General features: G+C 45.6%; 7 non-coding genes and 4 pseudogenes across 7 annotated transcripts; 6 read left to right on the forward strand and 5 right to left on the reverse strand.

The window, feature by feature from the left end:
- Window positions 1-2,032: 2,032 nt before the first annotated feature.
- Window positions 2,033-2,105, forward strand: TRNAI-GAU (transfer RNA isoleucine (anticodon GAU)). Its single transcript has one exon. It is a non-coding gene; the product is annotated as a tRNA-Ile (tRNA).
- Window positions 2,106-6,441: 4,336 nt separating this feature from the next.
- On the forward strand, window positions 6,442-6,514 carry TRNAI-GAU (transfer RNA isoleucine (anticodon GAU)). Its single transcript has one exon. It is a non-coding gene; the product is annotated as a tRNA-Ile (tRNA).
- Window positions 6,515-9,232: 2,718 nt separating this feature from the next.
- On the forward strand, window positions 9,233-9,305 carry TRNAI-GAU (transfer RNA isoleucine (anticodon GAU)). Its single transcript has one exon. It is a non-coding gene; the product is annotated as a tRNA-Ile (tRNA).
- Window positions 9,306-12,466: 3,161 nt separating this feature from the next.
- Window positions 12,467-12,539, forward strand: TRNAI-GAU (transfer RNA isoleucine (anticodon GAU)). Its single transcript has one exon. It is a non-coding gene; the product is annotated as a tRNA-Ile (tRNA).
- Window positions 12,540-13,349: 810 nt separating this feature from the next.
- Window positions 13,350-13,422, forward strand: TRNAN-GUU (transfer RNA asparagine (anticodon GUU)). The gene has a single exon. It is a non-coding gene; the product is annotated as a tRNA-Asn (tRNA).
- A 954-nt stretch (window positions 13,423-14,376) lies between these two features.
- On the forward strand, window positions 14,377-14,449 carry TRNAN-AUU (transfer RNA asparagine (anticodon AUU)). The gene has a single exon. It is a non-coding gene; the product is annotated as a tRNA-Asn (tRNA).
- Window positions 14,450-15,004: 555 nt separating this feature from the next.
- LOC149701955 (5S ribosomal RNA) lies at window positions 15,005-15,123 on the reverse strand. The gene has a single exon (XR_016382324.1). It is a non-coding gene; the product is annotated as a 5S ribosomal RNA (ribosomal RNA).
- Window positions 15,124-15,260: 137 nt separating this feature from the next.
- Window positions 15,261-15,395, reverse strand: LOC149701956 (5S ribosomal RNA; annotated as a pseudogene).
- Window positions 15,396-15,516: 121 nt separating this feature from the next.
- LOC149701957 (5S ribosomal RNA) lies at window positions 15,517-15,619 on the reverse strand (annotated as a pseudogene).
- Window positions 15,620-15,755: 136 nt separating this feature from the next.
- LOC149701958 (5S ribosomal RNA) lies at window positions 15,756-15,874 on the reverse strand (annotated as a pseudogene).
- A 360-nt stretch (window positions 15,875-16,234) lies between these two features.
- Window positions 16,235-16,353, reverse strand: LOC149701959 (5S ribosomal RNA; annotated as a pseudogene).
- Between the last annotated feature and the right edge of the window lie 1,254 nt (window positions 16,354-17,607).

The following is a 17,607-nucleotide window of genomic DNA, read 5'->3' on the forward strand; positions in this document are numbered from 1 at the left end:
CGTTTGGCTGTTAACCGAAAGGTTGGTGGTTCGAGCCCATCCGTGAGCGGTGTTGTGAGGTCTCAGATGTGACGTAGAAAGTCAAAGTTTTTCCACAATACCTGACGAACATAAAATTTTTGGGCTTCCGTGGCGCAATGGTTAGCGCCGTCGGCTGTTAACCGAAAGGTTGGTGGTTCGAGCCCATCCGGGAGCGGTGTTGTGAGGTCTTAGATGTAACGTAAAATTCAGAGTTTTTTAAAAATAACTGACGAACATTTAATTTTTGGGCTTCCGTAGCGCAATGGTTAGCGCGTTCGGCTGTTATTCAAAAGGTTTGTGGTTCGAGCCCATCCGCGAGTGGTGTTGTGAAGTCTCAGATGTGACGTAAAAAGCCAAAGTTTTCCCACAATACCTGACGACCGTTTAATTTTTGGGCTTCCGTGGTGCAATGGTTAGCGCTTTCGGCTGTTAACCAAAAGGTTGGTGGTTCGAGCCCACCCGGGAGCGGTGCTGTGAAGTCTCAAATGTAACGTAAAAAGCCAAAGTTTTTCCACAATACCTGACGACCATTTAATTTTTGGGCTTCCGTGGCGCAATGGTTAGCGCGTTCGGCTGTTAACCAATAGGTTGGTGATTCGAGCCCATCCGGGAGCGGTGTTGTGGGATCTCAAATGTAATGCAAAATGCCAAAGTTTTTCCACAATTCCTGACGACCATTTAATTTTTGGGCTTCCGTGGCGCAATGGTTAGCGCGTTTGGCTGTTAACCGAAAGGTTGGTGGTTCGAGCCCATCCGTGAGCGGTGTTGTGAGGTCTCAGATGTGACGTAGAAAGTCAAAGTTTTTCCACAATACCTGACGAACATAAAATTTTTGGGCTTCCGTGGCGCAATGGTTAGCGCCGTCGGCTGTTAACCGAAAGGTTGGTGGTTCGAGCCCATCCGGGAGCGGTGTTGTGAGGTCTTAGATGTAACGTAAAATTCAGAGTTTTTTAAAAATAACTGACGAACATTTAATTTTTGGGCTTCCGTAGCGCAATGGTTAGCGCGTTCGGCTGTTATTCAAAAGGTTTGTGGTTCGAGCCCATCCGCGAGTGGTGTTGTGAAGTCTCAGATGTGACGTAAAAAGCCAAAGTTTTCCCACAATACCTGACGACCGTTTAATTTTTGGGCTTCCGTGGTGCAATGGTTAGCGCTTTCGGCTGTTAACCAAAAGGTTGGTGGTTCGAGCCCACCCGGGAGCGGTGCTGTGAAGTCTCAAATGTAACGTAAAAAGCCAAAGTTTTTCCACAATACCTGACGACCATTTAATTTTTGGGCTTCCGTGGCGCAATGGTTAGCGCGTTCGGCTGTTAACCAATAGGTTGGTGATTCGAGCCCATCCGGGAGCGGTGTTGTGGGATCTCAAATGTAATGCAAAATGCCAAAGTTTTTCCACAATTCCTGACGACCATTTAATTTTTGGGCTTCCGTGGCGGAATGGTTAGCGCGTTCGGCTGTTAACTGAAAGGTTGGTGGTTCGAGCCCATCCGGGAGCGGTGTTGTTGGATCTCAAATGTATCGAAAAAAGCCTAAATTTCTCCACAATACCTGACGACCATTTAATTTTTGGGCTTCCGTGGCGCAATGGTTAGCGCGTTCGACTGTTAACCGAAAGGCTGGTGGTTCGAGCCCACCCGGAAGAGGTGTTGTGGGGTCTCAGATGTAGCGTAAAATGTCAAAACTTTTCCACAATACGTGACAACCATTTAATTTCTGAGCTTCCGTAGCTCAATGGTTAGCGCGTTCGGCTGTTAACCGAAAGGTTGGTGGTTCGAGCCCACCCGGGAGCGGTGTTGTAAGATCTCAAATGTAACGTAAAAAGCCAAAGTTTTTCCACAATACCTGACGACCATTTAATTTTTGGGCTTCCGTGGCGCAAAGGTTAGCGCGTTCGGCTGTTAACCGAAAGGTTGGTGGTTCGAGCCCATCCGTGAGCGGTGTTGTGAGCTCTCAGATGTGACGTAAAAAGTCAAAGTTTTTCAACAATACCTGACGACCATTTAATTTTTTGGCTTCCGTGGCGCAATGGTTAGCGCGTTCGGCTGATAACCGAAAGGTTGGTGGTTCGAGCCCATCCGTGAGCGGTGTTGTGAGGTCTCAGTCTCAGATGTGACGTAAAAATCCAAAGTTTTTCCACAATACCTGACGAAAATTTAAATTTTGGGCTTCCGTGGCGCAATGGTTAGCGCGTTCGGCTGTTAACCGAAAGGTTGGTGGTTCGAGCCCACTCGGGAGCGGTGTTGTGAAATCTCACATGTAACGTAAAAATCCAAAGTTTTTCCACAATACCTGACGAAAATTTAAATTTTGGGCTTCCGTGGCGCAATGGTTAGCGCGTTCGGCTGTTAACTGAAAGGTTGGTGGTTCGAGCCCATCCGGGAGCGGTGTTGTGGGATCTCAAATGTATCGAAAAAAGCCTAAGTTTCTCCACAATACCTGACGACCATTTAATTTTTGGGCTTCCGTGGCGCAATGGTTAGCGCGTTCGTTTGTTAACCGAAAGGCTGGTGGTTCGAGCCCACCCGGGAGAGGTGTTGTGGGGTGTCAGATGTAGCGTAAAATGTCAAAACTTTTCCACAATACGTGACAACCATTTAATTTCTGAGCTTCCGTAGCTCAATGGTTAGCGCGTTCGGCTGTTAACCAATAGGTTGGGTGTTCGAGCCCACCCGGGAGCGGTGTTGTGGGATCTCAAATGTATCGTAAAAAGCCAAAGATTCTCCACAATACCAGACGACCATTTCATTTCTGAGCTTCCTTGGCTCCATTGTTAGCGCGTTCGGATGATAACCAAAAGGTTGGTGGTTCGAGTCCACCCGGGAGCGGTGTTGTGAAGTCTAAAATGTAACGTAAAAAGCCAAAGTTTTTCCACAAAACCTGACGACCGTTTAATTTTGGGCTTCCCTGGTGCAATGGTTAGCGCGTTCGGCTGTTAACCAAAAGGTTAGTGGTTGGAGCCCACACGGGAGCGGTGTTGTGAGATCTCAAATGTAACGTAAAAATCCAAAGTTTTTCCACAATACCTGACGAACATTTAATCTTTGGGCTGCCGTTGCGCAATGGTTAGCGCCGTGGGCTGTTAATCGGAAGGTTGGTGGTTCGAGCCCATCCGGGAGCGGTGTTGTGAGGTCTTAGATGTAACGTAAAATTCAGAGTTTTTCCACAATAACTGACGAACATTAAATTTTTGAGCTTCCGTGGCGCAATGGTTAGCGCGTTCAGCTGTTATTCAAAAGGTTTGTGGTTCGAGCCCATCCGGGAGCGGTGTTGCAAGGTCTCAGATGTGACGTAAAAAGTCAAAGTTTTTCCACAATACCTGACGACCATTTCATTTCTGAGCTTTCTTGGCTCCATGGTTAGCTCGTTCGGATGTTAACCAAAAGTTTGGTGGTTCGAGGCCACCCAGGAGCGGTGTTGTGAAGTCTCAAATGTAACGTAAAAAGCCCAAGTTTTTCCACATAACGTGACAACCTTATAATTTTTGGGCTTCCGTGGCGCAATGGTTAGCGCGTTCGGCTGTTAACCTAAAGGCTGGTGGTTCGAGCCCATCCGTGAGCGGTGTTGTGAGGTCTCAGATGTGACGTAAAATGTCAAAACCTTTCCACAATACGTGACAACTATCAAATTTTTGAGCTTCCGTGGCTCAATGGTTAGCGCGTTCGGCTTTTAACCAATAGGTTTGTGGTTCGAGCCCACCCGGGAATGGTGTTGTGGTATCTCAAATGTAACGTAAAAACCCAAAGTTTTTCCACAATACCTGACAACCATTTAATTTTTGGCCTTCCGTGGCGCAATGGTTAGCGCGTTCGGCTGTTAACCGAACGGTTGGTGGATCGAGCCCACCCGGGAGCGGTGTTGTGAGATCTCAAATGTAACGTAAAAATCCAAAGTTTTTCCACAATACCTGATGAACATTTAATCTTTGGGCTGCCGTTGCGCAATGGTTAGCGCCGTGGGCTGTTAACCGGAAGGTTGGTGGTTCGAGCCCATCCGGGAGCGGTGTTGTGAGGTCTTAGATGTAACGTAAAATTCAGAGTTTTTCCACAATACCTGACGAACATTTAATCTTTGGGCTTCCGTTGCGCAATGGGTAGCGCCGTCGGCTGTTAACCGAAAGGTTGGTGGTTCGAGCCCATCCGGGAGCGGTGTTTTGAGGTCTTTGATGTAACGTAAAATTCAGAGTTTTTCCACAATAACTGACGAACATTAAATTTTTGAGCTTCCGTGGCGCATGGTTAGCGCGTTCGGCTGTTAACCGAGAGGCTGGTGGTTCGAGCCCACCCGGAAGTGGTTTTGTGAGGTCTGAGATGTAACGTAAAATTCAGAGTTTTTTAAAAATAACTGACGAAAATTTAATTTTTGGGCTTCCGTGGCGCAATGGTTAGCGCGTTCAGCTGTTATTCAAAAGGTTGGTGGTTCGAGCCCACCCGGGAGCGGTGATGTGAAGTCTCAAATGTAACGTAAAAAGCCAAAGTTTTTCCACAATACCTGACGACCGTTTAATTTTTGGGCTTCCGTGGCGCAATGGTTAGCGCCTTCGGCTGTTAACCGAGAGGCTGGTGGTTCGAAACCACCCGGAAGTGGTGTTGTGGGGTCTCAGATGTAGCGTAAAAAGTCAAAACTTTTCCACAATACGTGACAATCATTTAATTTTTGGGCTTCCGTGGCGCAATGGTTAGCGCGTTCGGCTGTTAACCGAGAGGCTGGTGGTTCGAGCCCTCCCGGAAGTGGTGTTGTGGGGTCTCAGATGTAGCGTAAAAAGTCAAAGATTTCCACAATACGTGACAATCATTTAATTTCTGAGCTTCCGTGGCTCAATGGTTAGCGCGTTCGGCTGTTAACCGAGAGGCTGGTGGTTCGAGCCCACCCGGAAGCGGTGTTGTGAGTTCTCAGATGTGACGTAAAAAGTCAAAGTTTTTCCACAATACCTGACGACCATTTCATTTCTGAGCTTTCTTGGCTCCATGGTTAGCTCCTTCGGATGTTAACCAAAAGTTTGGTGGTTCGAGGCCACCCAGGAGCGGTGTTGTGAAGTCTCAAATGTAACGTAAAAAGCCCAAGTTTTTCCACATAACGTGACAACCTTATAATTTTTGGGCTTCCGTGGCGCAATGGTTAGCGCGTTCGGCTGTTAACCTAAAGGCTGGTGGTTCGAGCCCATCCGTGAGCGGTGTTGTGAGGTCTCAGATGTGACGTAAAATGTCAAAACCTTTCCACAATACGTGACAACTATCAAATTTTTGAGCTTCCGTGGCTCAATGGTTAGCGCGTTCGGCTGTTAACCAATAGGTTTGTGGTTCGAGCCCACCCGGGAATGGTGTTGTGGTATCTCAAATGTAACGTAAAAAGCCAAAGTTTTTCCACAATACCTGACAACCATTTAAATTTTGGGCTTCCGTGGCGCAATGGTTAGCGCGTTCGGCTGTTAACTGAAAGGTTGGTGGTTCGAGCCCATCCGGGAGCGGTGTTGTGGGATCTCAAATGTATCGAAAAAAGCCTAAGTTTCTCCACAATACCTGACGACCATTTAATTTTTGGGCTTCCGTGGCGCAATGGTTAGCGCGTTCGACTGTTAACCGAAAGGCTGGTGGTTCGAGCCCACCCGGAAGAGGTGTTGTGGGGTCTCAGATGTAGCGTAAAATGTCAAAACTTTTCCACAATACGTGACAACCATTTAATTTCTGAGCTTCCGTAGCTCAATGGTTAGCGCGTTCGGCTGTTAACCGAAAGGCTGGTGGTTCGAGCCCATCCGGGAGCGGTGTTGTGAGGTCTTAGATGTAACGTAAAATTCAGAGTTTTTTTAAAAATAACTGACGACCATTTAATTTTTGGGCTTCCGTGGCGCAATGGTTAGCGCGTTCGGCTGTTAACTGAAAGGTTGGTGGTTCGAGCCCATCCGGGAGCGGTGTTTTTGGATCTCAAATGTATCGAAAAAAGCCTAAGTTTCTCCACAATAACTGACGACCATTTAATTTTTGGGCTTCCGTGGCGCAATGGTTAGCGCGTTCGACTGTTAACCGAAAGGCTGGTGGTTCGAGCCCACCCGGAAGAGGTGTTGTGGGGTCTCAGATGTAGCGTAAAATGTCAAAACTTTTCCACAATACGTGACAACCATTTAATTTCTGAGCTTCCGTAGCTCAATGGTTAGCGCGTTCGGCTGTTAACCGAAAGGTTGGTGGTTCGACCCCACCCGGGAGCGGTGTTGTAAGATCTCAAATGTAACGTAAAAAGCCAAAGTTTTTCCACAATACCTGACGACCATTTAAATTTTGGGCTTCCGTGGCGCAAAGGTTAGCGCGTTCGGCTGTTAACCGAAAGGTTGGTGGTTCGAGCCCATCCGTGAGCGGTGTTGCGAGCTCTCAGATGTGACGTAAAAAGTCAAAGTTTTTCAACAATACCTGACGACCATTTAATTTTTTGGCTTCCGTGGCGCAATGGTTAGCGCGTTCGGCTGATAACCGAAAGGTTGGTGGTTCGAGCCCATCCGTGAGCGGTGTTGTGAGGTCTCAGATGTGACGTAAAAATCCAAAGTTTTTCCACAATACCTGACGAAAATTTAAATTTTGGGCTTCCGTGGCGCAATGGTTAGCGCGTTCGACTGTTAACCGAAAGGTTGGTGGTTCGAGCCCACTCGGGAGAGGTGTTGTGAGATCTCACATGTAACGTAAAAATCCAAAGTTTTTCCACAATACCTGACGAACATTTAAATTTTGGGCTTCCGTGGCGCAATGGTTAGCGCGTTAGGCTGTTAACTGAAAGGTTGGTGGTTCGAGCCCATCCGGGAGCGGTGTTGTGGGATCTCAAATGTATCGAAAAAAGCCTAAGTTTCTCCACAATACCTGACGACCATTTAATTTTTGGGCTTCCGTGGCGCAATGGTTAGCGCGTTCGACTGTTAACCGAAAGGCTGGTGGTTCGAGCCCACCCGGAAGAGGTGTTGTGGGGTCTCAGATGTAGCGTAAAATGTCAAAACTTTTCCACAATACGAGACAACCATTTAATTTCTGAGCTTCCTTGGCTCCATTGTTAGCGCGTTCGGATGTTAACCAAAAGGTTGGTGGTTCGAGTCCACCCGGGAGCGGTGTTGTGAAGTCTAAAATGTAACGTAAAAAGCCAAAGTTTTTCCACAATACCTGACGACCGTTTAATTTTGGGCTTCCGTGGTGCAATGGTTAGCGCGTTCGGCTGTTAACCAAAAGGTTAGTGGTTGGAGCCCACCCGGGAGCGGTGTTGTGAGATCTCAAATGTAACGTAAAAATGCAAAGTTTTTCCACAATACCTGACGAACATTTAATCTTTGGGCTGCCGTTGCGCAATGGTTAGCGCCGTGGGCTGTTAATCGGAAGGTTGGTGGTTCGAGCCCATCCGGGAGCGGTGTTGTGAGGTCTTAGATGTAACGTAAAATTCAGAGTTTTTCCACAATACCTGACGAAAATTTAATCTTTGGGCTTCCTTGGCGCAATGGTTAGCGCTTTCGACTGTTAGCCGAAAGGCTTGTTGGTTCGAGCTCACCTGGGAGAGGTGTTGTGTGGTCTCAGATGTAGCGTAAAATGTCAAAACTTTTCCAAAATACGTGACAAACATTTAATTTCTGAGCTTCCGTGGCACAATGGTTAGCGCGTTCGGCTGTTAACCAATAGGTGTGTGGTTCGAGCCCACCCGGGAGCGGTGTTGTGGGATCTCAATTGTAACGTAAAAAGCCAAATTTTTTCCACAATACCTGACGACCGTTTAATTTTTGAGCTTCCGTGGCGCAATGGTTAGCTCCTTCGGCTGTTAACCGAAGGGTTGGTGGTTCGAGCCCACCCGGGAGCGGTGTTGTAAGATCTCAAATGTAACGTAAAAAGCCAAAGTTTTTCCACAATACCTGACGACCATTTAATTTTTGGGCTTCCGTGGCGCAATGGTTAGCGCGTTTGGCTGTTAACCGAAAGGTTGGTGGTTCGAGCCCATCCGTGAGCGGTGTTGTGAGGTCTCAGATGTGACGTAAAAAGTCAAAGTTTTTCCACAATACCTGACGAACATAAAATTTTTGGGCTTCCGTGGCGCAATGGTTAGCGCCGTCGGCTGTTAACCGAAAGGTTGGTGGTTCGAGCCCATCCGGGAGCGGTGTTGTGAGGTCTTAGATGTAACGTAAAATTCAGAGTTTTTTAAAAATAACTGACGAACATTTAATTTTTGGGCTTCCGTAGCGCAATGGTTAGCGCGTTCGGCTGTTATTCAAAAGGTTTGTGGTTCGAGCCCATCCGCGAGTGGTGTTGTGAAGTCTCAGATGTGACGTAAAAAGCCAAAGTTTTCCCACAATACCTGACGACCGTTTAATTTTTGGGCTTCCGTGGTGCAATGGTTAGCGCTTTCGGCTGTTAACCAAAAGGTTGGTGGTTCGAGCCCACCCGGGAGCGGTGCTGTGAAGTCTCAAATGTAACGTAAAAAGCCAAAGTTTTTCCACAATACCTGACGACCATTTAATTTTTGGGCTTCCGTGGCGCAATGGTTAGCGCGTTCGGCTGTTAACCAATAGGTTGGTGATTCGAGCCCATCCGGGAGCGGTGTTGTGGGATCTCAAATGTAATGCAAAATGCCAAAGTTTTTCCACAATTCCTGACGACCATTTAATTTTTGGGCTTCCGTGGCGCAATGGTTAGCGCGTTCGGCTGTTAACTGAAAGGTTGGTGGTTCGAGCCCATCCGGGAGCGGTGTTGTTGGATCTCAAATGTATCGAAAAAAGCCTAAATTTCTCCACAATACCTGACGACCATTTAATTTTTGGGCTTCCGTGGCGCAATGGTTAGCGCGTTCGACTGTTAACCGAAAGGCTGGTGGTTCGAGCCCACCCGGAAGAGGTGTTGTGGGGTCTCAGATGTAGCGTAAAATGTCAAAACTTTTCCACAATACGTGACAACCATTTAATTTCTGAGCTTCCGTAGCTCAATGGTTAGCGCGTTCGGCTGTTAACCGAAAGGTTGGTGGTTCGAGCCCACCCGGGAGCGGTGTTGTAAGATCTCAAATGTAACGTAAAAAGCCAAAGTTTTTCCACAATACCTGACGACCATTTAATTTTTGGGCTTCCGTGGCGCAAAGGTTAGCGCGTTCGGCTGTTAACCGAAAGGTTGGTGGTTCGAGCCCATCCGTGAGCGGTGTTGTGAGCTCTCAGATGTGACGTAAAAAGTCAAAGTTTTTCAACAATACCTGACGACCATTTAATTTTTTGGCTTCCGTGGCGCAATGGTTAGCGCGTTCGGCTGATAACCGAAAGGTTGGTGGTTCGAGCCCATCCGTGAGCGGTGTTGTGAGGTCTCAGTCTCAGATGTGACGTAAAAATCCAAAGTTTTTCCACAATACCTGACGAAAATTTAAATTTTGGGCTTCCGTGGCGCAATGGTTAGCGCGTTCGGCTGTTAACCGAAAGGTTGGTGGTTCGAGCCCACTCGGGAGCGGTGTTGTGAAATCTCACATGTAACGTAAAAATCCAAAGTTTTTCCACAATACCTGACGAAAATTTAAATTTTGGGCTTCCGTGGCGCAATGGTTAGCGCGTTCGGCTGTTAACTGAAAGGTTGGTGGTTCGAGCCCATCCGGGAGCGGTGTTGTGGGATCTCAAATGTATCGAAAAAAGCCTAAGTTTCTCCACAATACCTGACGACCATTTAATTTTTGGGCTTCCGTGGCGCAATGGTTAGCGCGTTCGTTTGTTAACCGAAAGGCTGGTGGTTCGAGCCCACCCGGGAGAGGTGTTGTGGGGTGTCAGATGTAGCGTAAAATGTCAAAACTTTTCCACAATACGTGACAACCATTTAATTTCTGAGCTTCCGTAGCTCAATGGTTAGCGCGTTCGGCTGTTAACCAATAGGTTGGGTGTTCGAGCCCACCCGGGAGCGGTGTTGTGGGATCTCAAATGTATCGTAAAAAGCCAAAGATTCTCCACAATACCAGACGACCATTTCATTTCTGAGCTTCCTTGGCTCCATTGTTAGCGCGTTCGGATGATAACCAAAAGGTTGGTGGTTCGAGTCCACCCGGGAGCGGTGTTGTGAAGTCTAAAATGTAACGTAAAAAGCCAAAGTTTTTCCACAAAACCTGACGACCGTTTAATTTTGGGCTTCCCTGGTGCAATGGTTAGCGCGTTCGGCTGTTAACCAAAAGGTTAGTGGTTGGAGCCCACCCGGGAGCGGTGTTGTGAGATCGCAAATGTAACGTAAAAATCCAAAGTTTTTCCACAATACCTGACGAACATTTAATCTTTGGGCTGCCGTTGCGCAATGGTTAGCGCCGTGGGCTGTTAATCGGAAGGTTGGTGGTTCGAGCCCATCCGGGAGCGGTGTTGTGAGGTCTTAGATGTAACGTAAAATTCAGAGTTTTTCCACAATAACTGACGAACATTAAATTTTTGAGCTTCCGTGGCGCAATGGTTAGCGCGTTCAGCTGTTATTCAAAAGGTTTGTGGTTCGAGCCCATCCGGGAGCGGTGTTGCAAGGTCTCAGATGTGACGTAAAAAGTCAAAGTTTTTCCACAATACCTGACGACCATTTCATTTCTGAGCTTTCTTGGCTCCATGGTTAGCTCGTTCGGATGTTAACCAAAAGTTTGGTGGTTCGAGGCCACCCAGGAGCGGTGTTGTGAAGTCTCAAATGTAACGTAAAAAGCAAAAGTTTTTCCACATAACGTGACAACCTTATAATTTTTGGGCTTCCGTGGCGCAATGGTTAGCGCGTTCGGCTGTTAACCTAAAGGCTGGTGGTTCGAGCCCATCCGTGAGCGGTGTTGTGAGGTCTCAGATGTGACGTAAAATGTCAAAACCTTTCCACAATACGTGACAACTATCAAATTTTTGAGCTTCCGTGGCTCAATGGTTAGCGCGTTCGGCTTTTAACCAATAGGTTTGTGGTTCGAGCCCACCCGGGAATGGTGTTGTGGTATCTCAAATGTAACGTAAAAACCCAAAGTTTTTCCACAATACCTGACAACCATTTAATTTTTGGCCTTCCGTGGCGCAATGGTTAGCGCGTTCGGCTGTTAACCGAACGGTTGGTGGATCGAGCCCACCCGGGAGCGGTGTTGTGAGATCTCAAATGTAACGTAAAAATCCAAAGTTTTTCCACAATACCTGATGAACATTTAATCTTTGGGCTGCCGTTGCGCAATGGTTAGCGCCGTGGGCTGTTAACCGGAAGGTTGGTGGTTCGAGCCCATCCGGGAGCGGTGTTGTGAGGTCTTAGATGTAACGTAAAATTCAGAGTTTTTCCACAATACCTGACGAACATTTAATCTTTGGGCTTCCGTTGCGCAATGGGTAGCGCCGTCGGCTGTTAACCGAAAGGTTGGTGGTTCGAGCCCATCCGGGAGCGGTGTTTTGAGGTCTTTGATGTAACGTAAAATTCAGAGTTTTTCCACAATAACTGACGAACATTAAATTTTTGAGCTTCCGTGGCGCATGGTTAGCGCGTTCGGCTGTTAACCGAGAGGCTGGTGGTTCGAGCCCACCCGGAAGTGGTTTTGTGAGGTCTGAGATGTAACGTAAAATTCAGAGTTTTTTAAAAATAACTGACGAAAATTTAATTTTTGGGCTTCCGTGGCGCAATGGTTAGCGCGTTCAGCTGTTATTCAAAAGGTTGGTGGTTCGAGCCCACCCGGGAGCGGTGATGTGAAGTCTCAAATGTAACGTAAAAAGCCAAAGTTTTTCCACAATACCTGACGACCGTTTAATTTTTGGGCTTCCGTGGCGCAATGGTTAGCGCGTTCGGCTGTTAACCGAGAGGCTGGTGGTTCGAGCCCTCCCGGAAGTGGTGTTGTGGGGTCTCAGATGTAGCGTAAAAAGTCAAAGATTTCCACAATACGTGACAATCATTTAATTTCTGAGCTTCCGTGGCTCAATGGTTAGCGCATTCGGCTGTTAACCGAGAGGCTGGTGGTTCGAGCCCACCCGGAAGCGGTGTTGTGAGTTCTCAGATGTGACGTAAAAAGTCAAAGTTTTTCCACAATACCTGACGACCATTTCATTTCTGAGCTTTCTTGGCTCCATGGTTAGCTCCTTCGGATGTTAACCAAAAGTTTGGTGGTTCGAGGCCACCCAGGAGCGGTGTTGTGAAGTCTCAAATGTAACGTAAAAAGCCCAAGTTTTTCCACATAACGTGACAACCTTATAATTTTTGGGCTTCCGTGGCGCAATGGTTAGCGCGTTCGGCTGTTAGCCGAAAGGCTTGTTGGTTCGAGCCCACCTGGGAGAGGTGTTGTGCGGTCTCGGATGTAGCGTAAAATGTCAAAACTTTTCCACAATTCGTGACAACCATTTAATTTCTGAGCTTCCGTGGCTCAATGGTTAGCGCGTTCGGCTGTTAACCAATAGGTTTGTGGTTCGAGCCCACCCGGGAGCGGTGTTGTGGGATCTCAAATGTAACGTAAAAAGCCAAATTTTTTCCACAATACCTGACGACCGTTTAATTTTTAAGCTTCCGTGGCGCAATGGTTAGCGCGTTCGGCTGATAACCGAAGGGTTGGTGGTTCGAGCCCACCCGGGAGCGGTGTTGTAAGATCTCAAATGTAGCGTAAAAAGCCAAAGTTTTTCCACAATACCTGACGACCATTTAATTTTTGGGCTTCCGTGGCGCAATGGTTAGCGCGTTCGGCTGTTAACCGAAAGGTTGGTGGTTCGAGCCCATCCGTGAGCGGTGTTGTGAGGTCTCAGATGTGGCGTAAAGAGTCAAAGTTTTTCCACAATACGTGACGACCATTAAATTTTTGCGCTTCCGTGGCGCAATGGTTAGCGCGTTCGGCTGTTAACCGAAAGGTTGGTGGTTCGAGCCCATCCGTGAGCGGTGTTGTGAGATCTCACATGTAACGTAAAAATCCAAAGTTTTTCCACAATTACTGACGAAAATTTAATCTTTGGGCTTCCGTGGCGCAATGGTTAGCGCGTTCGGCTGTTAGCCGAAAGGCTTGTTGGTTAGAGCCCACCTGGGAGAGGTTTTGTGTGGTCTCAGATGTAGCGTAAAATGTCAAAACTTTTCCAAAATACGTGACAACCATTTAATTTCTGAGCTTCCGTGGCTCAATGGTTAGCGCGTTCGGCTGTTAACCAATAGGTTTGTGGTTCGAGCCCACCCGGAAGCGGTGTTGTGGGATCTCAATTGTAACGTAAAAAGCCAAATTTTTTCCACAATACCTGACGACCGTTTAATTTTTGAGCTTCCGTGGCGCAATGGTTAGCGCCTTCGGCTGTTAACCGAAGGGTTTGTGTTTCGAGCCCACCCGGGAGCGGTGTTGTAAGATCTCAAATGTAACGTAAAAAGCCAAAGTTTTTCCACAATACCTGACGACCATTTAATTTTTGGGCTTCCGTGGCGCAATGGTTAGCGCGTTCGGCTGTTAACCGAAAGGTTGGTGGTTCGAGCCCACCCGGGAGCGGTGTTGTGAAATCTCACATGTAACGTAACAATCCAAAGTTTTTCCACAATACCTGACGAAAATTTAATCTTTGGGCTTCCGAGGCGCAATGGTTAGCGCGTTCGGCTGTTAACCGAAAGGTTGGTGGTTCGATTCCATCCGGGAGCGGTGTTGTGAGGTCTTAGATGTAACGTAAAATTCAGAGTTTTTTAAAAATAACTGACGAACATTTAATTTTTGGGCTTCCGTGGCGCAATGGTTAGCGCGTTCGGCTGTTATTCAAAAGGTTTGTGGTTCGAGCCCATCCGGGAGCGGTGTTGTGAAGTCTCAGTTGTGACGTAAAAAGGCAAAGTTTTCCCACAATACCTGACGACCGTTTAATTTTTGGGCTTCCGTGGTGCAATGGTTAGCGCGTTCGGCAGTTAACCTTAAGGTTGGTGGTTCGAGCCCACCCGGGAGCGGTGTTGTGAAGTCTCAAATGTAACGTAAAAAGCCAAAGTTTTTCCACAATACCTGACGACCATTTAACTTTTGGGCTTCCGTGGCGCCATGGTTAGCGCGTTCGGCTGTTAACCAATAGGTTGGTGGTTCGAGCCCACCCGGGAGCGGTGTTGTGGGATCTCAAATGTTATGCAAAATGCCAAAGTTTTTCCACAATACCTGACGACCATTTAATTTTTGGGCTTCCGTGTAGCAATGGTTAGCGCCGTCGGCTGTTAACCGAAAGGTTGGTGGTTCGAGCCCATCCGGGAGCGGTGTTGTGAGGTCTTAGATGTAACGTAAAATTCAGAGTTTTTTAAAAATAACTGACGAACATTTAATTTTTGGGCTTCCGTGGCGCAATGGTTAGCGCGTTCGGCTGTTATTCAAAAGGTTTGTGGTTCGAGCCCATCCGGGAGCGGTGTTGTGAAGTCTCAGATGTGACGTAAAAAGCCAAAGTTTTCCCACAATACCTGACGACCGTTTAATTTTTGGGCTTCCGTGGTGCAATGGTTAGCGCGTTCGGCTATTAACCAAAAGGTTGGTGGTTCGAGCCCACCCGGGAGCGGTGTTGTGAAGTCTCAAATGTAACGTAAAAAGCCAAAGTTTTTCCACAATACCTGACGACCATTTAATCTTTGGGCTTCCGTGTAGCAATGGTTAGCGCGTTCGGCTGTTAGCCGAAAGGCTTGGTGGTTCGAGCCCACCCGGGAGAGGTGTTGTGCGGTCTCAGATGTAGCGTAAAATGTCCAAACTTTTCCACAATACGTGACAACCATTTAATTTCTGAGCTTCCGTGGCGCAATGGTTAGCGCGTTCGGCTGTTAAACGAAAGGTTGGTGGTTCGAGCCCATCCGTGAGCGGTGTTGTGAGCTCTCAGATGTGACGTAAAAAGCCAAAGTTTTTCCACTATACCAGACGACCATTTCATTTCTGAGCTTCCTTAGCTCCATGGTTTGCGCGTTCGGATGTTAACGGAAAGGTTCGTGGTTCGAGCCCACCCGGGAGCGGTGTTATGAAGTCTCAAATTAAACTTCATCATTTTAAAACAACAATAACATAAAGAAAATATGTTTGCTTTTTTCATATCGATTGGAATTTAAAAGAGGAAAAAAAGTGAAAAAGCCAACGGCACGCAGTGTTACTAAGTGGTCTCCCTCCCAAGTACTGACTGCGCTCGACGCTGCTTAACTTCGGTGATCGGACGAGAACCGGTGTTTTCAGCGTGATATGGCCGTTGCCGAGAGTGCTAGTTAATAATTCGAATATAAATTAAGTGAGACAAATTTACCTTCATCTTTTTAAAACAATAACAAAAAGAAAATATGTTTGCTTTTTTGAAATCTATTGGAATTTAAAAGAGGAAAAAAAAGTGAAGAAGCCAACGGCACGCAGTGTTCCTAAGTGGTCTCCCTCCCAAGTACTCTCCCTCCCAAGTACTGACTGCGCTCGACGCTGCTTAACTTCGGTGATTAGACGAGAACCGGTGTTTTCAGCGTGATATGGCCCTTGCCGAGAGTGCTATTTAATAATTTGAATTTAATTAACCTTCATCTTTATAAAACAATAACAAAAAGAAGATATGTTTGCTTTTTCATATCTGGTGGAATTTAAAAGAGGAAACAAATGTGAAAAAGCCAACGGCACGCAGAATTTCCAAGTACTGACTGCGCTCGACGCTGCTTAACTTCGGTGATCGGACGAGAACCGGTGTTTTCAGCGTGATATGGCCGTTGCCGAGAGTGCTAGTTAATAATTCGAATTTAAATTAAGTGCGACAAATTAACCTTCATCTTTTTAAAACAATAACAAATAGAAAATATGTTTGCTTCTTTCATATCTATTGGAATTTAAAAGAGGAAAAAAAGTGAAAAAGCCAACGGCACGCAGTGTTCCTAAGTGGTCTCCCTCCCAAGTACTGACTGCGCTCGACGCTGCTTAACTTCGGTGATCGGTCGAGAACCAGTGTATTCAGCGTGACATGGCCGTTGCCGAGAGTGCTAGTTAATAATTTGAATTTAATTAACCTTCATCTTATAAAACAATAACAAAAAGAAGTTATGTTTGCTTTTTTCATATCTGGTGGATTTTAAAAGAGGAAACAAAAAGGAAAAACCGAACGGCACGCAGTGTTCCCAAGTACTCGCTGCGCTCGACGCTGCTTAACTTCCGTGATCGGACGAGAACCGGTGTTTTCAGCGTGATATGGCCGTTGCCGAGAGTGCTAGTTAATAATTCGAATTTAAATTAAGTGCGACAAATAAACCTTCATCTTTTTAAAACAATAACAAATAGAAAATATGTTTGCTTTTTTCATATCTATTGGAATTTAAAAGAGGAAAAAAAGTGAAAAAGCCAACGTCACGCAGTGTTCCTAAGTGGTCTCCCTCCCAAGTACTGACTGCTCTCGACGCTGCTTAACTTCGGTGATCGGACGAGAACCGGTGTATTCAGCGTGACATGGCCGTTGCCGAGAGTCCTAGTTAATAATTTGAATTTAATTATCCTTCCTCTTATAAAACAATAACAAAAAGAAGGTATGTTTGCTTTTATCATATCTGGTGGATTTTAAAAGAGGAAACAAAAAGGAAAAAGCGATCGGCACGCAGTGTTCCCAAGTACTCGCTGCGCTCGACGCTGCTTAACTTCCGTGATCGGACGAGAACCGGTGTTTTCAGCGTGATATGGCCGTTGCCGAGAGTGCTAGTTAATAATTCGAATTTAAATTAAGTGAGACAAATTAACGTTCATCATTTTAAAACAATAACAAAAAGAAAATTATACAAAAACGTCTTTGTTTGGACCAAGACCGAAAAAACCAACAATATGAGTGAGGTTTATCAATTGACTGAAGTTCAGATATTGAAATTTTTCTTTAAGTATTTATAGTAGTTTAATCCTTAATCACTAATTAATTCAATCAACTGATTTTACTTTTAATCGATCTATTCCCTCTAAATTTATTCAAAAAATTGCATATCTCCGCTTTTTCAAGAACAATTCCATTTTCCGAAAACATTTTATCATGAAATTAATTATTTTGAAGGGAGTACGTTTAGAGGGATCAATAATTAATATTTGAAATATTCTACTGAATTTCTAAGAAGAGCACCCATACACTGCAAGCACGGATGACTGCAAAATTTTATATCATAACTCGTTTAGAGTGAAGTGATTTATGTATTAATTCCGCTGAAAAGAATATAAAATTACATTGTACAGTACTGAGAAATTTTTCTTTTTATGGAATCTTTACACTAACTTTTGGTTATTTTTATGCTTATAAAATATTTTTCCCGTCCATGAAAGGAGAGCTACCTACTAAAAGGTACCACATGGGACAAAAGTTGTTCCTTTTCCTTTGATAAACGATATTATTTTATTAGTCCGAGCAAAATAAATTACTCTTAATCATATTTTATCGAATATCAGTCTTCTCAACAAATTGAAACCGTTGAAAAAACATTTTTTGGTGCAAACTTGAAAATTTCTCAAGCCACTAACATTTAAACCAATGTCCGTCAAGGTCCTTACAAGTTAAGGAACATCGATAAGAAATCCCTTCAAAATAATTAATTTCATGATAAAATGTTTTCGGAAAATGGAATTGTTCTTGAAAAAGCGGAGATATGCAATTTTTTGAATAAATTTAGAGGGAATAGATCGATTAAAAGTAAAATCAGTTGATTGAATTAATTAGTGATTAAGGATTAAACTACTAAAAAT

The sequence above is a fragment of the Phalangium opilio genome, unplaced genomic scaffold (assembly GCF_054372755.1).
Source record: "Phalangium opilio isolate 3A_F unplaced genomic scaffold, DU_Popi_V2 ptg000019l_1, whole genome shotgun sequence".
Lineage (NCBI taxonomy): Eukaryota > Metazoa > Arthropoda > Arachnida > Opiliones > Phalangiidae > Phalangium > Phalangium opilio.